This window comes from Schistocerca americana, chromosome 9 (genome assembly GCF_021461395.2).
Source record: "Schistocerca americana isolate TAMUIC-IGC-003095 chromosome 9, iqSchAmer2.1, whole genome shotgun sequence".
NCBI lineage: Eukaryota > Metazoa > Arthropoda > Insecta > Orthoptera > Acrididae > Schistocerca > Schistocerca americana.
Window position 1 is genome coordinate 149,913,050 of NC_060127.1, and position 27,614 is coordinate 149,940,663.

A 27,614-nucleotide genomic window follows, 5' to 3' on the forward strand; every position below is an offset into this window, starting at 1 on the left:
TACTTAGTCAAAGGATGATTGTGTTTTTCTACCAGTAATGTTATTATCTTATACCAGTGAGGATCAGATTTTTGTAATTCAGCCATGTTTCTGCACATATCAATATAATATTGGTGATACTGCTTGTCTTGCCTTAAGAGAATCCTGTAGTCATTTATATTTTTTAAGTCACTGTTGGTATCATTCATACCTTGTGGAAGTCTAGACAAAGTGTCTGTAATGGTGTTGTCCTTACCTCTTATGTACTTAATTTCAAAAGAGTAGTTCTGAAGTGTAACTGCCCATCGTGATAGTCTAGGATGTACAAGTTTACAAGTTAACAAAAATGTCAGGGCCTGGTGATCGGTGTAAATTACCGTATGTTTTCCAAATAAATAATAATTGAATTTCTTGAATGCCCATACTATGGAAAGTGTTTCTAACTCAGTAGTGGAGTATGTACGCTCACATTCAGTTAGAGTGCGACTCGCAAACCCAATAATTCTTATCTGTTACTCCTCTTTATTCTTTACAACTTGAAATAAGCAACAGCCCAAGCCAGTACGTGAAGCGTCACAAGTCATACAAAAATCTAAATTGAAATCTGGATGGCTCAATATGTTAGCATTCACTAAAGCATGTTTAATTGTATCAAAGTCATTCTGGCACTGTTCCGACCAGATCCAAACTTGATTCTTTCTGAGTAGATTTAGCAGATGTTTACTGTTCAAAAGTGGTTGTGGCAAAAAACGTCTGAAAAATGAACATAGCCCAAGGAATGATTTTAACTGCTTTTTAGTTCGAGGGCTAGGAAAGTTTCTGATAGCATCTAATTTACTGGGATCCGGACGTATGCCCTGTGAATTAATGATATGTCCTAAATATTTTATCTCACTGCAACCAAATTTTGATTTTCTTAGGTTGGCTGTGACTCCAGCTTGTGCAAATTTTTCTACAATTCTTTGAAGAGTGTCAACGTGTTCATTCCAAGATTGTGTAGCTATCAGTATATCATCAACATAGTGTGTGACTGTCTCAACTAAATCGTCGCCAAGCACGGTATCCAGGGCTGTAATGAATACCCCAGAGCTGACATTCAGTCCGAAGGGTAGAACACAAAACTGATAGGTTCGCCCCCCGAACATAAATGCAGTATATTTCCGAGAATCAGGAGTGATACCCACCTGCCAAAACGAATTAGCGAGATCTATTGTGGAAAAATATTTTGCATCTAGAAATTTCTGTAATTGCTCTTCTAAATTTTCAGGTTTTGTGTGAACCGGTAAAATTATTTCATTAATAGCTCGTGCGTCTAACACTAACCTAATGCTTCCATTTGATTTTTTGACAACAAGTAGAGGACTACAATAAGGTGAGGTGGATGGTTCAATGACCTTCCAGTCTAACATTTGTTTTAATTCTTGCCACACAGCAGGTCGTTGAGATAACGGTACGTTATATGTCTTATGGTAGAAGATCTTGTGAGGCTTAACTTCAATCTTGTACACATACGTGTTGATAACACCTAATCGTTTGGTAAAAACTTGTAAATATTTGGATAACACTTCCTGTAGTTTTATACGTTCATGTACACTGAGAGCTGTAGCTTCACTTATCTTATGATCAAGCAATGTTTTCAAGTCCATTAGCTCTGTGTCAGATGAGTGTGTTTGCATGTCTTGAATGTCTTTGTCAAGTACTAACTGAACCTTGTACCGTGTACAGTGTTTGTCATGCTTTAGAGTTCTCCTGTCCAAATCAATAATAATTACACTGCCTTTATCATTTAAAATACATTTACCTTTGGAGAAGTCTATAATGCAGTCCTTCTCGCTCATAATATCTATTCCTAATATGCAATTTGTCACAAGGTTTTGTACAACCAGGAATGGCCATTGTACGGTTCCATTACCTATTTTAACGTTTACAAAAACTTGCTTCGTAACCCTACATGACTTATTACCTAGTGCAGTAGTTATTTTACAGTTTTGGGCAGGAAACTCAGGCACAGGTTCCAATTCACACATCTTTTTATAGAAATTAAAAGACAAAACGCTCACAGCTGCACCTGTATCTAGGATAATAGTAGTTGGAATCCCACCTACTACACCAGTAGTAGATGCTAAAACAATTTCATTTGTGTTTAAACGACATTGTGTACTGTCTTGTAAAAGTTCATCTGATATATTGTTATTGTGGTTGTATCTTATAAATAAAACAGGTAGTTTTTGTTTAGAATTACTCGGCATATCATTATTCTGTTGTTCAAGTGTGGTGTCAAATAACTGATTAACATTGAAGTCGCCCCCCAAGAATTCTTCAGCCACGACCTGGGGGAAAGTAGTGACTGTTTCTAGTTTGTTGGATTAGCATTTGTACTAGGTACTGACACAGATTGAGGTTGTGCATCAGGTGTCATTTCTATTATATTCACATTCGGATATTGCCTATTATGATCTCCAAACTTTTGCGGTTGTTGTTGCTGTTGCGCATTATAACTTACCTGTCGGTCGTAAGGTATGCTCCAATTTTGACCTGGTGGCTGCTGTGGTAAAGCAGAGTTTGAATGAAAGTACTGATCGTTACGAGTCCAACCTTGATGCTGTCTTGGCTCGTAGTTATTATTATTTCTATTTCTGTTTGTGTTTTTGTTATTACCTTTGTATCCGTTGTTACCGTTGTAGTTATTACCGCGGTGCCTTTTGTATGGATTGCCGCATGAAATGTTATTACTGTTGTAACTATTGTTTGTATTGGAATACGCGTGTTGATTTTGATTTCCGTACTGAGACGGCATGTGAGTTTGCTGTTTTTGTTGTACCGCGTATCCAACTGTGGGCGCGCCAGAATTGTGTTGGCAAGCCTGCATGTTTTGCATACCACTAGTGTAAACATTGTGGCTGCTGTTTTGCCGCGCGAAGCGCTGATCTTCAAGTAACATGTCAACCGAATCTAAAGCTGTTAAAAAATAATCTGAATCGTCATCCGGGATATGTAGAAGTTTTTCCTTATGTTGAAAGGCAATTTGGCCTTCAACGCTCGGAGTATATCACGCGTTGCGACTGGTTCGTCTAAAAAATGTCCCATGTTCAAGTGTTTTTCAAAATATCTGCGTAAGTTACCATTTTTACTGTTAAAAGTTTCAGGTTCTAAAATTTGTCTTCTGAGTCGCTCCTGGACGGATTGCGACCAGAATTTGTTCAGAAAAGCACGCTCAAACTCACTGTACGTGGTACATACGTCAGCTTGACTGTATGCCCAGACAGCTGCATCGCCTTGGATGTAACCGACAATATATGAAATCTTTTTCCGGTCACTCCAAGTGCGTGGAAATGCGTTACTAAAAGATTTAAGAAAAATCACCGGATGAATGGTTCGTTTTTCTGGGATAAAAATCTGAAATTGCCTGTGTTTCATTAAGCTTTCATCTTCCTTCGCAGTGTGATATGGATTTATTCCACTGTAATTACTGGTATGTTCAGCTGGCGAGTAATTACGATAATGTTGCTGTGGTTTACCATGATAATAGCTTGTGTTTGTGTTTCCACATCGTGGTATGTGTTGTAGTCGTGGTGTGTTTTGTTCTTGTGTATTTGTCGTGTGCGGAATGTGTGTATCATACTCGAATGTATATTGGTTTCTGAACTGTACATTTTGACTGATATTTTCGTTACATTCAGACTGTAGTTGATCGGTGAATTGTCTCATGGGTGCAGTGACGGATTGTACTGCGTCACTGATCAGCTGTTTGTTATTAGTAATGTATTGCGCTACGGAGTCGTGCACAATTGTTGGTAAATTTTCACGTAAGCATCTATCAAAATGTTTGTCTTTGTTCTCAACCCAATCATGAAATTCTTTATTAATATTTTGAAAATGAGCTGTGGCATCTGATTGTAAGATGTCAGTCAGGTGTTGTTCAACATTGTCAAATTTATTCTGTACGTCAGTAATTCGTTTTTCAAGGTTGTTATGTACTGAAGGATATGTTTGAATTTGTTCAGTAAGAACTTCACACGTGACATTAAGGTTTTTTACTTGTGTCTGTAAAAGTGCTACGTCAGTTGTAGTCTTTTCTTGTTTCGTATTGAGCTGGGAAAATTTAGTACTGAGTTCGGTCATCTGTTTGGTCAGTGTGGCGTCTGTAAGTTCCACACGCTTACATAAAGTGTCATTACCTATCTTGATTGCTATGAGATCAGATTTGATTTCGTCATTTTGTGTTTTTAACTGTTCATTTTGTGTCTCTAATTGTGCCTTTAAGGTTGCCATGTTTTCGGCGTTTTGTTTCATTAGCATTTGTAACATGTCGGCAATGTTTACCGTTTGCAAGGTCTCTGCCCCCGCCGCGTCATTAGACGTGACGTCATGCATTAACATGGGCTCTGATTGAGATTTTGAAATTTTTGTAGTGGACGGCCTATTGTCAAAATTTTCGTCAACACTTGCGTCAATATTTGATGAATCGTCACTACCGGTTGCTGTCGTAAAGTCATTTTCTAACACTTGTCTCACGTCCGTGTCGGATTGCGTCTGAATAGTACGTCCTTGCTGTTCCATTTTTGCGTATTGTTTTCTAGTTATTACCATGCCACACGTGATATATGTCTCAAGAAAATTTTTGACACTGATTTTAAAATAAAATGTAGTTGAGCATGAATCGCTCGTAGCAACAATGGCTGTCTGTTAATTTAAAAATATAAACTGAATTTGAGATTATTGGTAATGGCTGCTGGCCATGTTACATGATATCGTACAGAAGTCGGCCATATTGTACACTCGTGTATTGGTATTGTTGCATACGTTATTGTTTAGGGAAAAGTACTGAGAATGAAATTTATCACTGAAACTGTTATGCGGAAAAGAAACACTACAGAATTTACCGAAAAGCTAATACACTGAATTATACGTCTGGTCAAGCCTGCTAATGCAAAGATGCTGCGTCTTACCTTATTTTGCTGGAAGTTTCATTGCGTCTTCCCGCAAAATTTCAGAATTGGAAAATATCTTCAGATTTTGTTATCTCTCATACATTGACGTCCAGGTCCAGAAAGTTGATTTTTTACATGAAACAAAGAGAACAATGTAACAAATGACAAAATAACAAGTCCGACACGCAGTCGCCAATATAAAATAAATAAAATAAATGTTATTTTAAATATGTTAATTATTCTATCTGTATGATGGTGATTGTGATTGCAATTGTAATTAATATTTTGCTTATCTGGAACGTGGACGTTTAATTATTCGGTATCAGACGCTTGACAATGGCTTTTTCGTAAAGGCAATGTTACTCGTAGTTGACCGTGAAATAAAACTGAATAATCGGACTTCGTAATTAAATCGTTTCCAAAGACTGCTGCGGTAGGTGCGGACTCATAATCTAAATCTCAATATTACAATAATTTGCCAGCCATGCCAATACGTCGTACAGAGGTGATTGTCTACTAAACATAAAAAAGTTACACAGTTAGTTAAATCAGATATATTCAATGAATAAGCCTACAGTTCATAATCCTACTTACTTTTATAAATATAAATTCTTTACAGAATCGAGTGCCTAGTGTGGTTGCAACTCGCAGTATTCTTCTATAACATGAAATATGGCGGTGTGCCAGACAATAAAACAAAATACGTGCTTCTCGCACCACTTCAACCAGAGCTCTCCCTTTCTTAATCAAACATAAGAGTAACGTAATTGTGCTTTTGTTTTATCAGCGACACAGCGCTGCAGTTGTGTGCCATAGGCTTTATTTATTTGTCACAGATTATTTATTTAATTAATATTTCGCGTTTCCGAGGAAACTCACGCTCGGCATGCAAATGTGCCTTTATAGAGTTCTCATACACAAACAGCAGTTGACCGGCGTTGCCTGGTGAAACGTTGTTGTGATGCCTCGCCTAAGGAGGAGAAATGCGTATCAACATGTTTCCGACTTTGATAAAGGTCGGATTGTAGCCTATCGCGATTGCAGTTTATCGTATCGCGACATTGCCGCTCGCGTTGGTCGAGATCCAATTACTGTTAGCAGAATATGGAATCGGTGGATTCAGGAGGGTAATACGGAACGCCGTGCTGGATCCCAACGGCCTCGTATCACTAGCAGTCGAGATGACAGGCATCTTATCCGCATGGCTGTAACGGATCGTGCAGCCGCGTCTCAATCCTTGAGTCAAGAGATGGGGACGTTTGCATGACAACAACCGTCTGCACGAACAGTTCGACACGTTTACAGCAGCATAGAGTATCAGCTCGGAGGCCATGGCTGCGGTTACCCTTGACGTTGCATCACAGACAGGAGCGCCTGCGATGGAGTGCTCAACGACGAACCTGGGTGCACGAATGTCAGAACATAATTTTTTTGGATGAATCCAGGTTTTGTTTGCAGCATCACGATGGAAGTGTGTATTCGTCATCGCCATACTGGCGTATCACCCGGCGTGATGGTATGGGGTGCCACTGGTTACACGTCTCGGTCACCTCTTGTTCGCATTGACGGCACTATGAACAGTGGACGTTACATTTCAGATTTGTTACGACCCGTGGCTCTACCCTGCGTTCGATTCCAGCGAAACCCTACATTTCAGCAGGATAATGCACGACCCCATATTGCAGGTCCTGTACGGACCTTTCAGGATACAGAAAATGTTCAACTGCTGCCCTGGCCAGCACATTCTCCAGATCTCTCACCAAATGAAAACGTCTGGTCAATGGTGGCCGAGCAACTGGCTCGTCACAATACGTCAATCACTACTGTTGATGAACCGTGGTATCGTGTTGAAGCTGCATGGGCAGCTGTACCTGTACGCGCCATCCAAGCTCTGTTTGACTCAATTCATAGGCGTATCAAGGCTGTTATTACGGCTAGAGGTGATTGTTCTGGGTGCTGATTCCTCAGGATCTATGCACCCAAATTGCGTGAAAATGTAATCACATGTCAGTTCTAGTATAATATATTTGTCCAATGAATACCCGTTTATCATCTGCATTTCTTCTTGGCGTAGCAACTTTAATGGCCAGTATAGTTAGAAAATGCAACAGATCTACTAAAGAGACTGCCTACACTACGCTTGTGAGTCCTCTTCTGGAATACTGCTTCGTGGTGTTGGATCCTTACCAGTTATGACTGACGGAGTACTTCGGAAAAGTTCAAAGAAAGGCAGCACGTTTTGTATTATCGCGAAACAGCGGAGAGAGTGTCATAGACATGATACAGGATTTGCGTTGGACACCATTAAAACAAAGGAGTTTTTCGTTGCGGCGGTATCTTCTCACGGAATTTCCATAACCAACTTTCTCCTCTGAATGAGAAAATATTTTGTTGACGCGGAGCTACATAGGGAGAAACGATCATCAAATAAAGTAAGGGAAATCAGAGGTCACATGGAAGGATATAGCACATAGTTTTCAGGCCATAAGTGGCCCATTGGGACCATCCGACCGCCGTGTCATCCTCAGATGAGGATGCGGATAGAAGGGGCGTGTGGTTAGCACATCGCTCTCCCGGTCGTTGTGATGGTTTTCTTTGACCAGAGGCACTACTTTTCGGTCGAGTATCTCCTCGGTTGGCACCACGAGGCTGAGTGAACCCCGAAAAATGGCAACATCTCATGGTGACCGGGATGGTCACCTATCCAAATGCCGACCACACCCAACAGAACTTAACTTCGGTGATCTCACGGGAACCGGTGTATCAACTGCGGCAAGGCCGTTACCCACCGAAGGATATAGGTGTTCGTTTTTTCCAGACACTGTTCGAGAGTGGAATAATATAGAATTATTGTAAGGTGGTTCTATGAACCCTGTGCCAGGCACGTAAGTGTGATTTGCATAGTATTCATGTATGTGCAGATGCAAATGCAGAAGGTTGTTGATAGGACGATACCGGCCAACGAAACCCAGGTAGCAACACACCTGATCCCGATAGACAAGAGCGACATGGGCAGCGAACAAGGCACTCTGGAGCGTAACAACTTTTTTGGAGGGTAGTTCAAATGTGTGTGAATTCCTAAGGGACCAAACTGCTGAGGTCATCGGTCCCTAGACTTACACATTACTTGAACGAACTTAAACTAACTTATACTAAGAACAACACACACACCCGTGCCCGAGGGAGGTCTCGAACCTCTGGCGGGAGCGATAGCGCAGTCCGTGATATGGCGCCTCAAACCGCGCGGCCACTGCGCGCAGCTGGAGGGTAGTAAGGTCAGGAATTTTGTTATGAACACTTCGATAGTTTACTGTTAAAATTTTGAGAGTTGAAGTGTCTTTACATTGTACGTGGTCTGATTTCGCTCTCAGCCTGTCGACTGGCAAGCGTTCATTACAGGACTTAGCCAAAAAAAAAAAGGTCCATAAGTACTCTGCTACCCAAGTGGCTGCTTCCGTTGTGTAGTGTACCCCTGATATATCAGGGGGAACCCTACAATTACCTGCCTGTCCGCCCCGGTAGCTGAGTGGTCAGCGTGACAGGCTGCCAATCCTAAGGGCCCGGGTTCGATTCCCGGCTGGGTCGGAAATTTTCTCCGCTCAGGGACTGGGTGTTGTGTTGTCCTAATCATCATCATTTCATCCCCATCGACACGCAGGTCGCCGAAGTGGCGTCAAATCGAAAGACCTGCACCAGGCGAACGGTCTACCCGACGGGAGGCCCTAGCCACACGACATTTCCATTTTTATACCTGCCTCATATCGCAGATCCAGAAATCTGCAGCCTAGGCACTCGGCACCAAATAAAAAGGACCCCGATCGCTTGCGGGTATGATACTCCAAATTGTGTGACCTACTTTAACAAGGATTACAGTCCTGCTCCAGGATGTTACATGTTACAGTTTGTTGCTTACTGATTTAGCCTACAGAACAGCAAATAAATTTTTTAACAAACGTAAAATAACACTCTCAGGCACAACAGAAAATAAAGAGGGGAAAATGCTGTTTGGTGAAGACATGATGAAGAGATGGAAAGAATATATAGAATAGTTTGAAACGGTACAGTAGTTTCCGCTCCATAAGCAGCAGGTTTCGCTGCTCACTCGCACCGGGAAATAGAAACCGGGAAATAGAAACACGACGCGGCCGGCCACGGGTGCAACGGAACCCATGTGGACGGGTGGAAAGAAATGTGTCAAGCTTCATAATACGTATTTATATGCGTCGTGTAGTATGCATTTGTTGTACGTGAATATGAATCTGCACGTGAACTTTCCTAATCCTTCTCACACCTTTCCGTAAAGCGTGGCCGAATCTTAGTTGGGAAGTAGTTCTGTAGTACAGTAGTGCCAACCTCACTCCTGGGTAGGGGATCAGAGAGACAGCACAGGCAGGTAAAAGTCAAAGACTTTCCAGTGTCACAAATTTGGGGTGGAGAGGTTGGTCACGGCCAAGTGGTTCGACCACCCCCTCCACCGGAGCCCAGGAAGACCTCCGTGTGCCCGCCACATTCGAGGAGTGTTACAGAAGACGGGTAAGTGAGCAGACGTGGCCTCAGTGCTTTCTGTCTCAATGTTCACGCATGGAAGAGAGGTATTTGAATATTTGTACTAACTCTTTTATTTCCAGCTTTGGATTGTGTAAGGAAATGAATGTTCTCGTTTAATTCCGGAAATTTGACCCCCTGTGTTAATGTATCTGGTCCCTAGTTTGCCCATTATCCTCCTCACATAGTGGATGTCCCATGTAAAATACTGGGAGACTTTGGTGGTATACATTTGGCCAACGCAATTCCATCTTGCCCATAGAAATGTGCGTGCAGATTAGTACATAAAGTACCCGAGCTGTAAGTTGTAAAATTGTAATATCTGTAAGCTGGAACAATTGCTGCAATCGCTGTAAAATCGAGTGATAATGTTTAAAATAAATAGGTAATCAATTGTCATCAATCTTTAACATACCTTAAAAAAATCACATAGGAGTCCAGTTAAAGGAATTCATTCAAAAATAGAAGATATAAAATGCAGGGACTCACACTTCAGCGTGTGAGCCCTCCAGCCCCTTGCCTAGTATCGTACGGAAAGGGCAAGCTCTCTAGGTAGCGCTCTCAAGCTCCCCTCCCCAGTTATCCGTTGCGCAATTTTCATCCAGGGCTTGACGCCATCAATTTTCATCTGGCGTCCCTAGGCTAGGAGGTTTGACGGTAATCTTTCAAGTTGTGTGGCGTAACACCTCTTTCGGAGGACGTAATAGGAAGAGAAGAGCAAGTAGACGAAGATGACAAGGGAGATGACATTCTGCAAGAAGAAGTTGACAAAACTCTAAAGGGACAACAGGACAACAAAGCAACGGGTGTTGATGACATCCCTGCAGAACTAATAAAGAATGCTGGTGACAGCATGAAAACGATGCTGCTTAAACTCATTAGGTCCATCTATAACACAGGAGAGATATCGACAAACTTCCAGAAATATATCATTATTCCTGTACCAAAGAAGGCAGCAGCTACAAAACGAGAACAGTACCGAACTTTCAGCCTAATATCACATGCATCAAAAATTCTCATAAATGTAATTGTGAAGAGAGTTGAAGAGAAGGTGGGGGATATGCTGAGTGAAGATCGGTTTGGTTTCAGAAGGGGATTGGGAACAAGATAAGCGATTCTGGCACTGAGACTGCTTATCGAAAAGCAATTACAGAAAAATAAACCAACTTACATTGCTTTGTAGACCTGGAAAAGGTATTTGATAACGTTATGTGGAAGAGATGCTCAGAGTGCTGAGGAAAAGTTGAATAAAGTACAAAGACATCCGTGTGATACTCAGTTTCTATATGGATGACGTGGGAGTGATTAGGAACTGTCACCAGTAACAAGAAGCAAATATTAGAAAAGGGGTAAGACAAGGATGTTCTCTCTCTCCTCTTATATTCAATTCTTACATCGAGGAAGCTATAGTCCAAGTTCGAGAAACTACTGAGGTGGGGATCAAAATTAATGGGCAGAAGATAGACATGCTACGTTATGCAGATGATATTGCTATAGTCACGGAGACAAAAGAAGATATAGAGGAAGTCCTCAGAACAATGGAAAGGATTCTATGCAATCAATATGGAATAAGAATAAACAAGAAAAAGACTGCAGTGATGGTATGCAGTACAGGATCAGAATATGAACCTTGAAAGGTGGCTACACTGAGTCACAGCGCCAGGGATCGCGCCAAAGAGTTTAATTCCGTCGCCTCCACTGGCAGTGCTTGTTCAGAAGTGGTGGTGGTTAGTGCTTTGCTGAGAGGATGTTGATAGCTGTATTATTTGAGGCCATGACGTGTGCAGTTGTTTTGATGGGCTAGACAGCAAAAAAACGGCTCTGAGCACTATGGGACTTAACTTCTGAGGTCATCAGTCCCCTAGAACTTAGAACTACTTAAACCTAACTAACCTATGGACATCACTCACATCCATGCCCGAGGCAGGATTCGAACCTGCGACCGTAGCGGTCACGCGGTTCCAAACTGAAGCGCTTAGAACCGCACAGCCACACCGGCCGGCGGCTAGACAGCAGATGTTGTTCGAATGGAGATGTTGTAATGATCAGAGTGTATTTTTACTCAATATATATGAAGGTAAAAACTTTTTTTTTTAAATTTCCTAACTAACAATGCCTCTTGGTCACAGGTTCAGTCAACAAAGCATCTGGCTTGTGTTCATGTATTAGACTGTAATTCGGGTTTCTATGTGCAATTATAGTATTTCAGTTTTATTTAATTAATTCAGTGTAAATGGTATTTAAAATGTCTTATTGAGGAAGAACCGTGCCAGATGTGTACGTTGAATCACACTTCCACACACAGAACAGTTACACTTGTGCTTTGTTGTTCGTAGTTTTTGTTTTGTAGCTTTTATAGTTGCTGGGGACTTAATTAATTGATTGTGGTAACGGAAATTTCCTTTCATTCTTTGTTGTTATTCTATGCAGTCAGATTGCGTACTAATACTAGTCAGGGCCAACCGGTTACGAGACTTCGTAATCGGAGAGTCAGCTACTAAAATTAAAATTATTTGCATTGTATTTAATTAAGCCCCCATGCACGTGGCGACCGCTGCTTCGGATCCTCCTTTGGAAATCTGATAGTAAAATAGCAGACAGTAGTATTGTTGAAATAATTTGTAGTTTAGTAACTGTAGTCTATATTGCATGTGTAGATTTGGTAATGAATATTTGTAGTTGTCTTGTCTTTCTTCTAATGGTATTTTTGCAGAATTTAATTTTTGATGTCTTGTATACGTGTTTGACAATTTTGTGCAATTATGAAGATTTCAATTGTTCGTTAATCGTGTTTGAGGGAAGCATTTCGTGTGAATGGTATTGTTGGTGGTTAAGTGTCATGTTGTGTGTAATTTTCGTATATTGACGAGTTTTGTATGTATTGTAAATGATTACGCGATCGATGAAAAAGGTAAAAATGATGACGAAAACGTTAACATGGCGAACTCGCCAACACAAGAGAACAGTATGATGAATAATGAAGTAGAAAACAATTTACTAAGTCGGGAAAATAGTCCGGAACCAGTTCAAAATTTTTCTCAGTCAAAAAATTCACAGAATACGAGATCAACGATAGAAGATTCTGAAATAATATCGAACACAGATAGCTTTACGGCTATGACGAAGGAAGTCAGTTTTACGGGAAATGTTAGGGGCAAAAAGAATTTTGAACCAGTTATTATGGAGCAGTTGATGGGTGCTATATTAAATTTAGTATCACAGTTAGGATCTGAATTAAAAACAGTGGCAACACGGTTAGAAACTGATATGGGAACAATGGAAACACGGTTAGACTCACTGGGATCACAGTTAGGATCTGAATTAAAAACAGTGGCAACACGGTCAGAAACTGATATGGGAACAATGGAAACACGGTTAGACTCACTGGGATCACAGTTAGGATCTGAATTAAAAGCAGTGGCAACACGGTTTGAAACTGATATGGGAACAATGGAAACACGGTTAGACTCACTGGGATCACAGTTAGGATTTGAATTAAAAACAGTGGCAACACGGCTAGACTCACAAATAGGAACAATTAAAACAGAGATGGAAACAATGGAAACACAGTTAGACTCACGAATAGGGACATGTTTCAAAAAGATGAAAGATGAATTAAAGAAAGAAAGTAGAGAAGAAGTACAACCGATTTTGAATTCTCACAATAATAGCTTAATTGCAATAGAAATTAGACAAAAGGAACAGGATAGAGAACAGGAAGAAAGAGATCGTGTGATAGTACAAAAAATTTCAGAGTTAAATTTACAACGTGCGCACGATAAGGAAGAAATATTTGATAGAATCGAGGAATCCATACCAAATGACAGAATAAATAACCTAACACAACAATATGAACAGTTAACTACTAAATGTGTTAATACTGAAACCCGAGTCGCGACACTTATGGAAGACGTAAATAAACAGAAAGAACAAATAGGTGACTTATCGGAAAGAGTTGAGGAGATTTCAGATAAATTGACAAGTTTTAGTTTAAATGGGGACAGAGATTAAGATGATATAGCTCCATTGCAATTTGCAGAAACCGAAGAGTACCAGAACATAAATAAACATGTTGAAAATCAGGGAAAATTTAATGAACGCGTTAAAAGGGAATTTGAGGCGTTATGAAAGCAAGTCAAACAAATTGAAAGCGAAATCGTTGGAAGAGACAGCAGAAGAAATTTAGAATCACAGATAGCAGAGGGCTTTGAAGAAAATAATTTATTTCATTTACAAGATGCAAGAAGAGAGCGCCAGGCGCGCGAACTTGACAATAATCGACATTCGGACTGGGACAGACGCGGTAGGTCTTTGTCGCCACGAGGCGAAAACTTTAATTATAAACACTTTTTAACTGTTCGGAAATTTAAGATCTTTCGAAATTCTAAGAATGACATACATCCATGTTCATGGTTAGATCAATTTATGAACGCACTTCCACCAAATTGGCCACTAAGTCACAAACTGGAATTTATGTGCCACTATTAATGTCCTCAGGGGATTCGCTACACTAAGTGAATATGTGCCGTAGCGTGCACAGGGCCCCGAGCTGTAGTGGTGCTATTTCCCTTTTAGTTTTCTGCACCGCTGCCTACTCTTTTACTATTCTTTGTACCTATCAAAACAACTCTTCAACTATCAATCTATCTAGAGAGTCGGTAAAGAATAACCGGATATGACTATTTTACCCAAAAGTGATTTCGGAAATTACCGTTTGGACTTACTATATTTTCTGCAGCATTCATTCGTAGTTTAAATGAAATTTTACCTGTTTATCTTCGTGACAATATTACTTCATATGTTGACGATATTCTTATTGCTAAACGTTCTTGGAGTGAGCACAACAAAATTTTGGATTCATTATTATGTATTTTTGCAAGGGTTGGCATTACAGTGAACTTGGAAAAAATCTGAATTTGGTTGTTCTCAGGTGAAATTTCTTGGTCACATTATTTCTACAGAAGGTATTCTTCCTGATCCAGAGAAACTAGACGCTATTCGTAATTATGCTGTTCCTACCACAAAGCGTGATGTTCGTAGTTTCCTTGGTGTCTGTAATTTTCTTAGACGCTTTGTTAGATTGGACAATTTGGCCACACCTCGTTTATGTGAACTATCTGGAAAGAGTTCTAATTGGTGTTGGGATGAGGAAGCTCAATCAGAATTTGAACAACTTCGTGATGCTTTAGTTGCTGCTCCACTTCTTTCACATCCGTATTTATCTAAAGATTTTTGTTTGGCGAGGGACTCATCATACAAAGGCCTAGGTGCACATTTATTTCAAGAGATAGAAGAAAACGGCGTTGTAGTACAGAAAACTATTGCATTTGGAAGTCGTGTTCTCTCTAAATCAGAAAAGAATTATTGGATTACGGAACTTGAAGCCTTGGCTGTTATTTGAGCTTTTGCAAAATTTCGGACATTTTTGTTTGGCAGACATACTAAGGTTTACACCGATCATCGAACTCTGGAATTTCATATGTCAACAAAATTAACACATGGAAGATTGTCGCGATGGGCGCTGTATCTACAGGAATTTGATTTTAGTATTGTTTACATACAGGGTTCTTCAAATATTATCGCTGATGCTTTATCACGTGCACCTATGGAATTGAAACAAAGTGCTGAAGAGGACTGCAAAGAAAACAATTATTGTTTGATGTATATTCAAGGTGTTGCGTTTGAGAACTTTATTTCGTCTTCGCTCCAGGACATCGCTAAGGAGCAAAATAAGGATCCAATCTGGAAGGACATTAAGGAGAAGTGGAGGAGAAAGGAAAGAGTAGTGATTAGACAGTATTATTTAGTACGCAATGATATTCTTTTTAAACGAAAATCGGTCGACAACTCTTTTCGGTTAGTTTGTATTCCTGATGAGTGTGTTAATAAATTGATTTGGTATACACATTTCAGTTATGCACACTTTGGTCCCAGAAAGTGCTTTCATAAATTACGAGAAAGTTGCTACTTCAGTAATATGGAAAAACGTATTCGATCTGTTCTTGCCAAATTCAAATTATGTCAAAAGGCTAAGCCGCCAACTATTTCTCACAGAGCACTGTTGTTTCCAATCATTCCAGCGAAATTAAAGGAGATGGCTGCAGTCGATTTGTTCGCTCCAGTGGTTCGTTCTACTAATGGTTTTGCGTACATTTTGGTAGCAGTGGAATTGACATCAAAATATGTGTGTTTTACACCTTTACGCAAAGCAACAGCTCGTTCAGTATCTAATGCTTTCATCAAACATTTTCTTAAAGAAGTGGGTCATGTTGATAAGGTTATATCAGATAATGGATCACAGTTTCGCTCTAAAATTTGGTTTCGTACTCTACGGCGTCGTAAGATTAAACCAATTTTCATTCCCCTTTCTCACCCTCAATCTAACGCTTCAGAGAGATGGATGAAGGAAATCAATAAATTGTGTCGTCTTTATTGTCATAAGAATCACAGAACGTGGGAATGTTTCAATACATTCTGAATGAACTCCCTAATGATTCAACTTCTTTACCGCCTATATTGATATTAAAAAATAAAGCACCGACAAATCGCATTTCTGAAATCGTTCCTTTTCCGCCTACACGAAACTGCGGCATTCTGAAGTTGTGAACCTGGCTCTGCAAAATATTGCATCTGCTGCTGCTAGAAGAGAGAAATCAGCTAAACGTCCTGGTCGTTTAAAGACCTTGTCAGTTGGTCAAAAGGTGTTAATTAAGTCTCACCGTTTGTCTCACAAAGGAAAGGGCTTGTGTCGCAAATTTTTTCTGATTTATAACGGTCCATATAGGGTTCGCAAAATCATTCAGGATAACACTGTCGAAGTAGAAACTCTTAAATCTCGGCGCTCTAAGGGAATACATCATATATCGAACGTTAAAATTTTTGTGGAATGACATACTTTTGAGAAACTAACAGCTACATGTAAACATGCAGAGAATACAAGGATACCGCGCTGTGTTTTGGCGGCGGTATATACTCAAAGCAACAGTCAAGTCTGCGCACCGCACAAGGCAGTCGTTGACCGCAAACAATTACTTTCTACGTCACGCGTACCTACAGCTGATCGAGCGCTCAGTCCGAATGCACTGACAGCCGTAAACAAATACACAGTCTAATTTCTCCGATTAAATTCAGTATAAAGCTATAGTGACTTGATAAATTATGTTATTAACGTTCAGTATTTTTCAGGATACGGTTGTATAAAATATTTAAGAACTTCAGGTAAATTCTGTGTGTGTCCGACGTTAAGAGGACTTGCTATCGAGAAATTTTCAGGAAGAATGTAATTTCGAAGAAGAAACTAATAAACTAAAAAGGTAACTATTAATTGAGTTTATTTTTCAGGTAACATATTTCCACTTAGGTACGTACTTTAGACGTAATTTACTGCTCGCGATTACGTAATTCATACTTTGTGCTAAATTTCATGTTCTATGAATTTACTTGTGAAGCGACGTGCTTGCGTACATTAACTGATTTGACAATGATTGATTAATGAACAGGGTTGTTATTTGTCTATATTATGCATTGCATGGCTACACTGCTTTTTCACTGATGTCATATTTTTTAAATTATGTGCCTGCTGTGCTTATTTATTTAAATTATAATTGTCACCTGATTAATTGTGCTGACTGTGGTTATGTATGTAAGTTATACTTTGTGATTTATCTGCTTGCACCTTCATGTTTACTTATTAAGATTACATATGAACATTTATTTGCTTATGCTGATCTGATGCTAATGACCTGTTTATTATGTAAGATACATATTTGCTGCTTTGCGTATGGATTGCATATTTATACATTTCTGTTCGTTGTCATAACTACTCTTTAATTCGGTATATAGAAATGCTGATATGCGGTGTACGAACATGGAGTTTAGGTCACACTATGGTATTAATTACAGATTGTTCGCTTGGCAGAGCCTCGTTGTAGGAATTGTGCTGCATCCACTTGTTGACATTCTGTTCTCCACTGGTATATTTACTCGCTATTGCTTGTTTTGCTTACGCTCAGTGCCTTATATTTTTAAGATAAGAAAATGAACTGCTACAATTCGACGAACGACATTGGTACAAGAAACTTCATTGAAGTCACATGAGCTGGAGGTTTTGTGGAAGCTGTATAAGTTTATGCTAATGGGAAGGAAGCTAACGACATGACATACCAACACTAGGTTTAGACCATTGACAGTTATTACACTGCATTCTTCGTGAGCAATTGAAATAGCAAGTGACACTTGACACAAGAAATACTCCATATGTTTGCTTCTGTTTTGCCATGATTCTTAAAGTGGTGTACACACTGTGATTTATTACTATCATTCACACTCCGTACTCGTACTTACTTACTGAGAGTTATTCAAACTAAAGGCTGTTAGAGGTCATGTATGCATTTCTTTTATTTAATGATGGACAATGTAACCAAAATGTATTTTATAATTCATAATGAGTAGAAGATTTGGGTCAGCTGGATTACACAGAGGTTGTGTGTGGACATTATGTCTTCGGATTGTATGGGATGATGAATTGAAGTTTGCACTAGGATTTTATCTGTACTTGTTCGAGGAGACTGAGTAGAGGAAAGAGTTGTTATGGAAGTGAAATGATATTGGCCATAAGGTTTATATGTGTCGACGTATTGAAGAGGTATTATTGAGGTATTGAGATTGTGTGAAGTTTATGATTATTGGAGTTTTGATGGACAAGAGGTAAGGTAACTGATATTGATGATAAGGTTTATATGTATCGACATAAGAGGTATTATTGAAGTATTAAGATTATGTGATGGTGATGATTATTGGAGTTTTGGTGGATAAGAGGTAGAGTAAGTGAGGAGCATATTCTTTTTGTTGGTTTATATGGAACAAGGAGGATGAAGATGGCAGACTAGAACACTCAAGTAGAGGAAGATTGTCTACACACACACTTTGTTAAGTCACTAAGCAGTATATACTTTTTTTTTGAGAGTGGAAGTATTTGCATATCTTGGCACACTGACAGTTGTTCAGCAACCGTACATTTGATTTGTCTTGGCAAACATTGGTCTTGACTTGATGACTATGACGTTGACTAACTTTTATTGACTGTTATACACTGTTGCCACTACTACTTGATACACATGTTGAACATCAAATTTTGACAGAATTGCATTTACCCAGTTAACACTATTCAATTACACAGTAATACTTAATGTGGATGAAATATGAGTGAGTGTGTTTTCCTTTCCTAATCCCAAATAATTGGTACCGACCTATCTCCTAAATATTATTTTACTTGTTTGTTGTGGCTTGCACTGACACCCATAAATATTATAGGTTTACTGATATTTGTGTATTTGTAATATTTAATATGACAATTATCTGGTATCATTTGTGTGTTTGTTATAATTTGTATGTTTAGTGTAAGAGCATTGAGAATAATTTTGTAAAAGCAATTGTGTGTGCATTCAAACTGTTGTTCATGCCTGCACCTGTTCAACATTAATGGGTGCCACTTAGAAATGTTTAATTTGTGCTAATGGACTCTGATGAACTGTCTGATTAGTGATAGTGAATATTGTGCACTGTTATCTGCACTTGTTCAACATGATGGGTGCCACTTGGAGATGTTTAATTTCTGCTGATGAACTCTGATGAACTGTCTAATTAGTGATAGTGAATATTATGGACTGTTACCTGCACCTGTTCAACATTGCTGGGTGCCACTAATGGAACTGCTTCTACTGAAATGATGTCACTTGTTGGCGTCTGCACCTGCTCGACATTGGTGGGTGCCCCTGATGGAACTGCTTCTACTGACATAATGTCACTTGTTGGTGTCTGCGCCTGCTCAACATTGCTGGGTGCCACTGATGGAACTGCTTCTACTGAAATGATGTCACTTCTTGGTGTCTGCACCTGTTCAAAATTGCTGGGTGCCACTGTTGGAGCTGTTTAAATACTGCTGATGAAATGTTATGAGACTGCTATTTGCACCTGTTGACCATTGCTGGGTGCTACTGTTGGAACTGTCAACTACTCTGAGGAGTGCTACTTGCTTATTGAATTATTGAAAAGATTTTATGTGAATATTTGTATAAACTGATTTTTTGTGTATTTACTGTTTATGAAATGTTATGAGACTTTACCTACACCTATTCGTCATTGCTGGTGCCATTCATTGAATGATACTTGTGTAAACTATTATGTAAAATCACATGTATGCAAGCATTTGTATTCCTTATTGTATTTTATATATTAGGTTATTGAAGGGTCAGTGCAAAGCCAAAATTTATCTAGTTATGTGATATTTACTTATTAATATTATCTTTTATTTTTGTCTGTATTTTTTTTTGGACGAATTTGGTGCTATTTTCACCACCAATGCTGGCAAAAATACCATCAAATTCTAGCCCGTGGAGGAGGGGCATATGAAAGGTGGCTACACTGAGTCACAGCGCCAGAGATCGCGCCAAAGAGTTTAATTCCGTCGCCTCCACTGGCAGTGCTTGTTCAGAAGTGGTGGTGGTTGGTGCTTTGCTGAAGGATGTTGATAGCTGTATTATTTGAGGCCATGTCGTGTGCAGTTGTTTTGATGGGATAGACAGCAAAAAAACGGCTCTGAGCACTATGGGACTTAACTTCTGAGGTCATCAGTCTCCTAGAACTTAGAACTACTTAAACCTAACTAACCTAAGGACATCACACACATCCATGCCCGAGGCAGGATTCGAACCTGCGACCATAGCGGTCACGCGCTTCCAAACTGAAGCGCTTAGAACCGCACAGCCACACCGGCCGGCGGCTAGACAGCAGATGTTGTTCGAATGGAGATGTTGTAATGATCAGAGTGTATTTTTAGTCAATATATATGAAGGTAAAAAACTTTTTTTTTTAAATTTCCTAACTAACAATGCCTCTTGGTCACAGGTTCAGTCAATAAAGCATCTGGCTTGTGTTCATGTATTAGACTGTAATTCGGGTTTCTATGTGCAATTATAGTATTTCAGTTTTATTTAATTAATTCAGTGTAAATGGTATTTAAAATGTCTTATTGAGGAAGAACCGTGCCAGATGTGTACGTTGAATCACACTTCCACACACAGAACAGTTACATTTGTGCTTTGTTGTTCGTAGTTTTTGTTTTGTAGCTTTTGTAGTTGCTGGGGACTCAATTAATTAATTGTGGTAACGGAAATTTCCTTTCATTCTTTGTTGTTATTCTATGCAGTCAGATTGCGTACTAATACTAGTCAGGGTCAACCGGTTACGAGACTTCGTAATCGGACAGTCAGCTACTAAAATTAAAATTATTTGCATTGTATTTAATTAAGCCCCCATGCAACCTCTGAGAATGAGAACTGGAAGAGAGGAGCAGGAAGTGTTAGAGGAATTTACTTACCTGGGAAGCAAAATCTCAAGGGATGCTAGAAGCCGGAAAGGAACTGCGAGCAGAATACAATAACGCCAAAATTCCATTTAATCGGAGGAGGAACTTACTCACCAGCAAGAACAATAGTCTGAAAATAAGGAAACGTATCATGAACGCTTTCGTTTGGAGTGTGACCCTATACGGATGTGAAACTTGGACAGTTGGAAGAGAAGAGAGAAGACAGCTAGAGGTCCTGGAGATGTGGATCTATAGAAGGATGATGAAGATCAGCTGGAGAGACGAAGTAACAAATCAAGAGGTGCTTTGAAGAGTACAGGAAACCAGATCTCTGTGGAGGCACATCCAAACAAGAAGAGACAAACTTGTAGGACACATCCTAAGACACAACAACATCGTTGGAACAATAGCAGAAGGAGCTATTGAGGGAAGGAATCGCCGGGGGTGACCAAGGATATCATACATGGAACAGATCATGAATGACATTGGGCATAGTGCATACGTAGAAATGAAAAAGAAAGCAGAGAGGAATGGCGCTATACTGCAAACCAACCTCAGGGTTCAACACTAAAAGGAGAAGAAGAAGAAAAACGTACGTGTTAAAGGTGGTTTTCCACGTGTCCTGCAGTTGTCTTACAAGGAAACCTTCCCATCGCATCCCCCCTCAGATTTAGTTATAAGTTGGCACAGTGGGTAGGCTTTGAAAAACTGGACACAGATCAATCGAGAAAACAGGAAGAAGTTGTGTGGAAGTATGAAAAAAATAAGCAAAATATAAAAACTGAGCAGTCCATGCGCAAGATATGCAACATATAGGGTAATGTGTGCTCAGGAGCGCCGTGGTCCCGTGGTTAGCGTGAGCAGCTGCGGAACGAGAGAAGCCGACACTGTTAACTCAGCGTGTTCGGTCAGAGGGATAGCTGCCCTCTGTAATAAAAAAAACTGATTTGATGAATCAACGACGAACTGAAACGGGAGTCTTGCGACGTCCGCCACGAGCAGATGCAACGAACGAACACGAACAAAATGAGATTAAAAAAAAAAAAAGGAGAAAGAGAGACGTCCTTGGTTCAAGTCTTCCGTCGAGTGAAAAGTTTACTTTCTTTATTTTCGCAAAGTTATGATCTGTCCGTTCGTTCATTGACGTCTCTGTTCACTGTAATAAGTTTGTGTTTTGCGACCGCACCGCAAAACCGTGCGATTAGTAGTCGAAAGGACGTGCCTCTCCAAGGGGAACCGAAAACATTTGACGGACGGACGGACAGATAATAATTGTCTGAAAATAAAAAATAGAACTTTTCACTCGAGGGAACACTTGAACCAAGGACCTGTCGTTCCGCGGCTGCTCACGCTAATTAAGCACGGGACCACAGTACTCGTGAGCTCAGACTATCATTGATGTTGCCTATCTTGCGCATGGACTACTCAGTTTGTACATTTTGCTTATTTTTTCATATTTCCACACAACTTCTCCCTATTTTCTCGATTGATCTGTGTTCAGTTTTTCAAGGCCTATCCACTGTGCCAACTTATAACTAAATGTGGGGAGGGGGGGGGGGTGTTAGCAGTACATTATGAATTCTTTTTGTAGTCATCTTTAGAAATGGCTGGCAGCTCCTCCCTCGTTTTTTTCTCAACTGTTTCAGTGTTGTCAAATCGGTATTCTTTCACGCCCCTTCATATGCATGGATATAAGAAACAGTCCCACGGAGCCAAGTCAGGCGAGTAAGGTGCATGCGGCAGCGGAACCACGCCATTATCAGCCAAAAACTGTCCAACAGAAATGGCTGTGTGTGCAGTTGTGTTGTCGTGGTGGAAGAACCAGTCTCCTGTCTCCCACAAATCGGATGTTTTCTGACGAACACTGTTGCGCAATCTTCTTAAAACTTCCAAATAAAGGCTTCATTGACAGTCTGACGTGGGGGAGCAAACTCTGAACGAACTACGCCCTTGACTCAAAAAAGTAAATCAGGATTGTTTTGATGTTTGATTTGACTTGACGACATTTTTTAGATGGGGTGACGATGATATCATCCATTGGCTTGACTGTTGCTTTGTTTCTGGGTCGTAACCATAGCACTATGACTCATCACCAGTAATGACCGTTGACATAAAATCTGGATCAGTTTCAAGCTGTTCTTTCACAGCATGACATGTTTCAACTGGACGTTCCTTTTGTCAGTCAGAACGCAAGGAACAAAACTTGTTAGCAACTCTTTTCATTCTCAAATCTTCTGTTGAAATTCGCTGGACCGGGTTCCAAGATAACCCACTAATCTCTCACAGTTGATTAATTGTCTTTCGACGGTCTGTGAGCACAAGGTCTCGATTTTTTTAAAAATATTTTCGTCGATTCCGGCAGTTGATGGACGTCCAGAACGAAGTTTGTCATCAATCGACATATCGCCATTTTTTTAAATTGAGCAAACCACTAGTACACTTGAGATTTTCCTATAGCGTCATCTTGGTAAACTGTTTTCAACATTAAAACAGCTTCAGCAGCATTTTTACCTACTAGAAAAAAATTTCAAAGCTACATGTTTTCATCTAAACTTGTCATCATAAAAAACGAAACAAGAACAAAACGGCGCTAGCAAAAACAATCAGTGCATGTGAACAGAACAACACGGGCGGCACTGAATTGGCAATGAGTTGCGCTGTACATGCCTAAGTGGCAGAAATGCGTACTACACAAGTCACGCCAATGTTATTCCCTTTTTTTTTAGGTACCCCCTCATGCCCTCGTATTTCATTTCTGAGGTGACTCCTAACAGAAAAATTCAGAGGATTGAAGTCAGTGATCTTGGAGGGCAGGGCACAGTCCATGTTCAACATATCAAATTGGATGTTGGATTACATCAGGTGCAAAATGTATTGGTGCTCCATCACGCATCTTTCGAGCATAGTCCTCGAACGCAGGAAGGCAACGGCCTTACCGCAGTGGATACACTGGTTTCCGTCAGATCACCAAAGTTAAGCACTGTCGGGGGTGGCCGGCACTGGGATGGGTGACCATCTGGGTCGCCATGCGCTGTTGCCAGTTTTCGGGATGCACTCACCCTCCTGTACCGGATCCAACGATCTCTTCAGCCGCTGGCGGACGACGGTCCTCCGGTTACCTTTATGTGGGTTCCTGGCCATGTCGGTATCCCTGGGAACGAAGCTGCAGATGCCGCGGCCAAGGCTGCTGTCCTGAAGCCTCGGACAGCTTCTTGTTGTGTGCCTTCATCTGATTTTAGCAGGGTCATTTGTCAGCGCATTTTATCGCTGTGGCATGTCGATTGGTCTACACTTACTGAAAACAAGCTTCGGGTCTTGAAACCTCTCCCCACGGCTTGGACGGCCTCTTCACGCCCTTCTCGGCGGGAGAAGGTCGTTTTGGCCCGGTTAAGCATTGGACACTGCCGGTTCAGCCATCGCCATCTGCTGACGGCTGCGCCGTCGCCGTTCTGCCCATGTGGGCAAGTGCTGACGGTACGCCACATCTTAACGTCCTGTCCGAATTTTAATACACTGTGCATTGATCTTGGCCTGCCATGTACTCTGGATGACCCAGGAGCAGCTGCTCGCGTTCTTCGTTTTATCCACTTGACTGTCTAAGGACATTTGATTATGCTGTTTTCTTTTAATCCCTTGCCTGTTAATGTACCTTTTATAGTGTTGTCCTTTTTAGTTGCTGTTTTAACATTGTGCCTCGCAGTGCATTTTTTTTCTTTCTGGTCTTGACTCATGAGCCGTGGGACAAACTTGGCGGCAACACGATGCATTCCGAGATGCTGTGTCAGGATTTCATGTCATGATCCAACTGAAATGTTACATTCTTCTGCAATCTCTCGGACAGTCAATCTTCGACTGGCACGCACAATTCCGTTCACGTTCGTGACAAGAGAGTCGTCGGTAGATGTCGAAGGCCGCCCTGAACGAGGGTCATCTTTGACTTCCGTCAAGAAATCAAGAAATTTTTAAACTGTGTGATCCATTCGTAACACTGAGTACGGCTTAATAAGCACTCATAACCGTAAGGCTCCTGTATCATTTGGTGTGTCTCTGTCAAGATTTTCTAGAGTTTCACACAAAATTTAACGCAGATGCGTTGCTCCTCTAGCTCTGCCATCTCGAAATTCGCAAACTGTGCGACACAATATTCTGCTCAATACAACTCTGAACAATAGCTAACAGACATACAACAATGAAACTTCCAGCACGTTTATTTACTATCAAAAACAGTCTTGATCACAATTTATTTATTCCGGTGACCATTTTAAACCACTACTGTGGTCATCTTCATACCAATGAGTAAGCACCTCTGATTTACCACCAAAAGGAGGTTCTTACTCATTGGTCTGAAATGACCACAGTAGTGGTCGAAACAGGTCACCGGAAAAAATAAATTGTGGTCAAGACTGTTTTTGATAGTAAAAATTTGTAACAAGATTGATCACTGTTCACTCCCACAATGTATTCAAAAGTAATTCCAGCACATTATTCATGCGAAATTACGAATGTTCCAGAATTTTTTGAACAGAGCCCGTATAAGCAGAAATTGACTACGCTTGGAGCAACTTACATCATCTTGCTATGTATATGTCTTGGGATACGGAAATGTGTACAGTTGAGGTAAGACACCCCTACGTCCCTTAAGGTGTTGGCTGACCACTACGTTTATGGGAGTATTACCACATCTGTGGCGCGGTGGCGTAACCCTGCTATGTCGAGTGCTGTGCTCGACAGCGCTTCGTATTTATTCGGAGTGAAGATGTCAGACACTGAAGTCGAATTTCGTTCTTGGGTTTTAGTGAGTTACTCTTTATTCCAGAAGAAGAAGAAAATAAACGTATTTGGACCACGAACTGGTACGAAAGTAGATGCCTAGCCACTGCTGTATGTTCCAGAAAATCAAATGTTCACTGTTGTTGTTGTTGTGGTCTTCAGTCCTGAAACTGGTTTGATGCAGCTCTCCATACTACTCTATCCTGTGCAAGCTTCTTCATCTCCCAGTACCTACTGCAGCCTACATCCTTCTGCATCTGCTTAGTGTACTCATCTCTTGGTCTCCCTCTACGATTTTTACCCTCCACACTGCCCTCCATGTTCACTGGGCAGTATAAAAAATTCGCGAGGATGCCTTTAATAGGCTCTGAAAGACCTATAAATTTAGTTACACCAAAAGTCAGTAGGCAACATATGCCTTACAGGAAAGCAATAAGTTTTGCGGAAGAATTAGCAGCTCCATTCCGCTTTTACGCAACTAGAGATTCATTCGCGAATTTTGAAACATTTATTCAAAATTTACAGACAGCGTTGTGGATTTGCAGTGAAGGAAATAAGCGAAGCAATTGTTCGAGTGCGAAGGAAATACGTTAAAAGAATCGTCATACTGGTTTATTTTTATCTTTAGTCCAGTTGACATCAACGTTAATGTAACATTTGGTCATACTGTGTTATTTTTAATATAGACAATTAGGTCTCCAAATGCTGACATGAATCCTTGACTCGCTTCACTCTAACAACCCATTGAAAACCCAGGTGGTGCTGGTTGGGCTGTCTACGTCATTAGCCCGAAGTATGGGACAAATATCAACCTCACTCCTTCAACAAAAACCGAGGAATAATAACGGATGAAAATCGAAATTGGATTGAGCGCGTAACTGCAACGTGCAACAAGGTATCAGTATCTCTCCATGCCCTACAAAAACGTAAAAAGCTTTTCGTCTTGATCTGAAAAAGAAACTTGCACAAACACTAACATTTCCAATTATTAATTATGGCGATGTTATCCAACAAGATCTTTCTCAGGAAGTTCACCGTGCCTAGAACTAGTTATGAATGCCCATGTTGATAGTAACTGTAATGTGCAACTCTTTCATCATACATCGCTATCATATGCACAGCTATCCTGGTTGTGTTCAGACAAGCGCAGAGATGTCTCTACCCTCTGTTTTCTCTACTGTCTTGTCAATCTGCACTGTCCCCGTATCTCTCCTCGATCTTAATGCACTTCTCCGAACAACTTAGAGAAACACATGCTTCCATGAAAGCAGAACCGTTTCTGTGCCACTCCATCGTTAAACCACTTTCTCGAATTCCTTCTCTGTAGCAGGAATCCGACTGTGGAATAACCTCTGCAGTATGCTACAGAACTGAATAACATCTGCAGCTTCAGAAGACCAGTAATGACATATTATATTAAAGCAACAATAATAACACACGTTGTTGGTGTACGCACTCGTTACCCTTGTACATCCTTCTTTCCATCTAGATCTTCCTCGTTTACTCGTAGCTGGTAAAGTCTCTTTAAATTTCATTTTTCCAGAAATCGCTATAACAGAGAAATCTCTTTTGTACATCTATAAAAATGGTTCAAATGGCTGTAAGCACTACGGGACTTAACATCTGAGGTCATCAGTCCCCTAGACTTAGGACTCCTTAAACCTAATTAACCTAAGGACATCACACACATCTATGCCCCAGACAGGATTCGAACTTGCGACCGTAGCAGCAGCGCGGTTCCGGACTGAAGCGCCTAGAACCGCTCGGCCACAGCGGCCGGCCATCTATTAAATCTTCTTATATTTGCCAAAATCATTATTATTACTCTTATTTATAGCTGCGGTGTCGGGCTTCGCTCAGGGAGTTAGTAATCGAATTTTTCCATTTATGCAATAGAATCCTGGTGTTTTACTACTGCATTCTTTCGCGTTGCAAAATTGGCAGATGTTATCCATTTTTACAGTTATGACTTTTTTGTGTTCTTTAGATTCCTTCGTCGGGTCGTAATGGAATGCTTCATTTGT

At 40.5% G+C, this 27,614-nt stretch overlaps 1 pseudogene; it reads left to right on the forward strand.

The window, feature by feature from the left end:
* The first annotated feature begins 23,742 nt into the window (after positions 1-23,742).
* LOC124551648 lies at positions 23,743-23,860 on the forward strand (annotated as a pseudogene).
* The last annotated feature ends 3,754 nt before the right edge of the window (positions 23,861-27,614 follow it).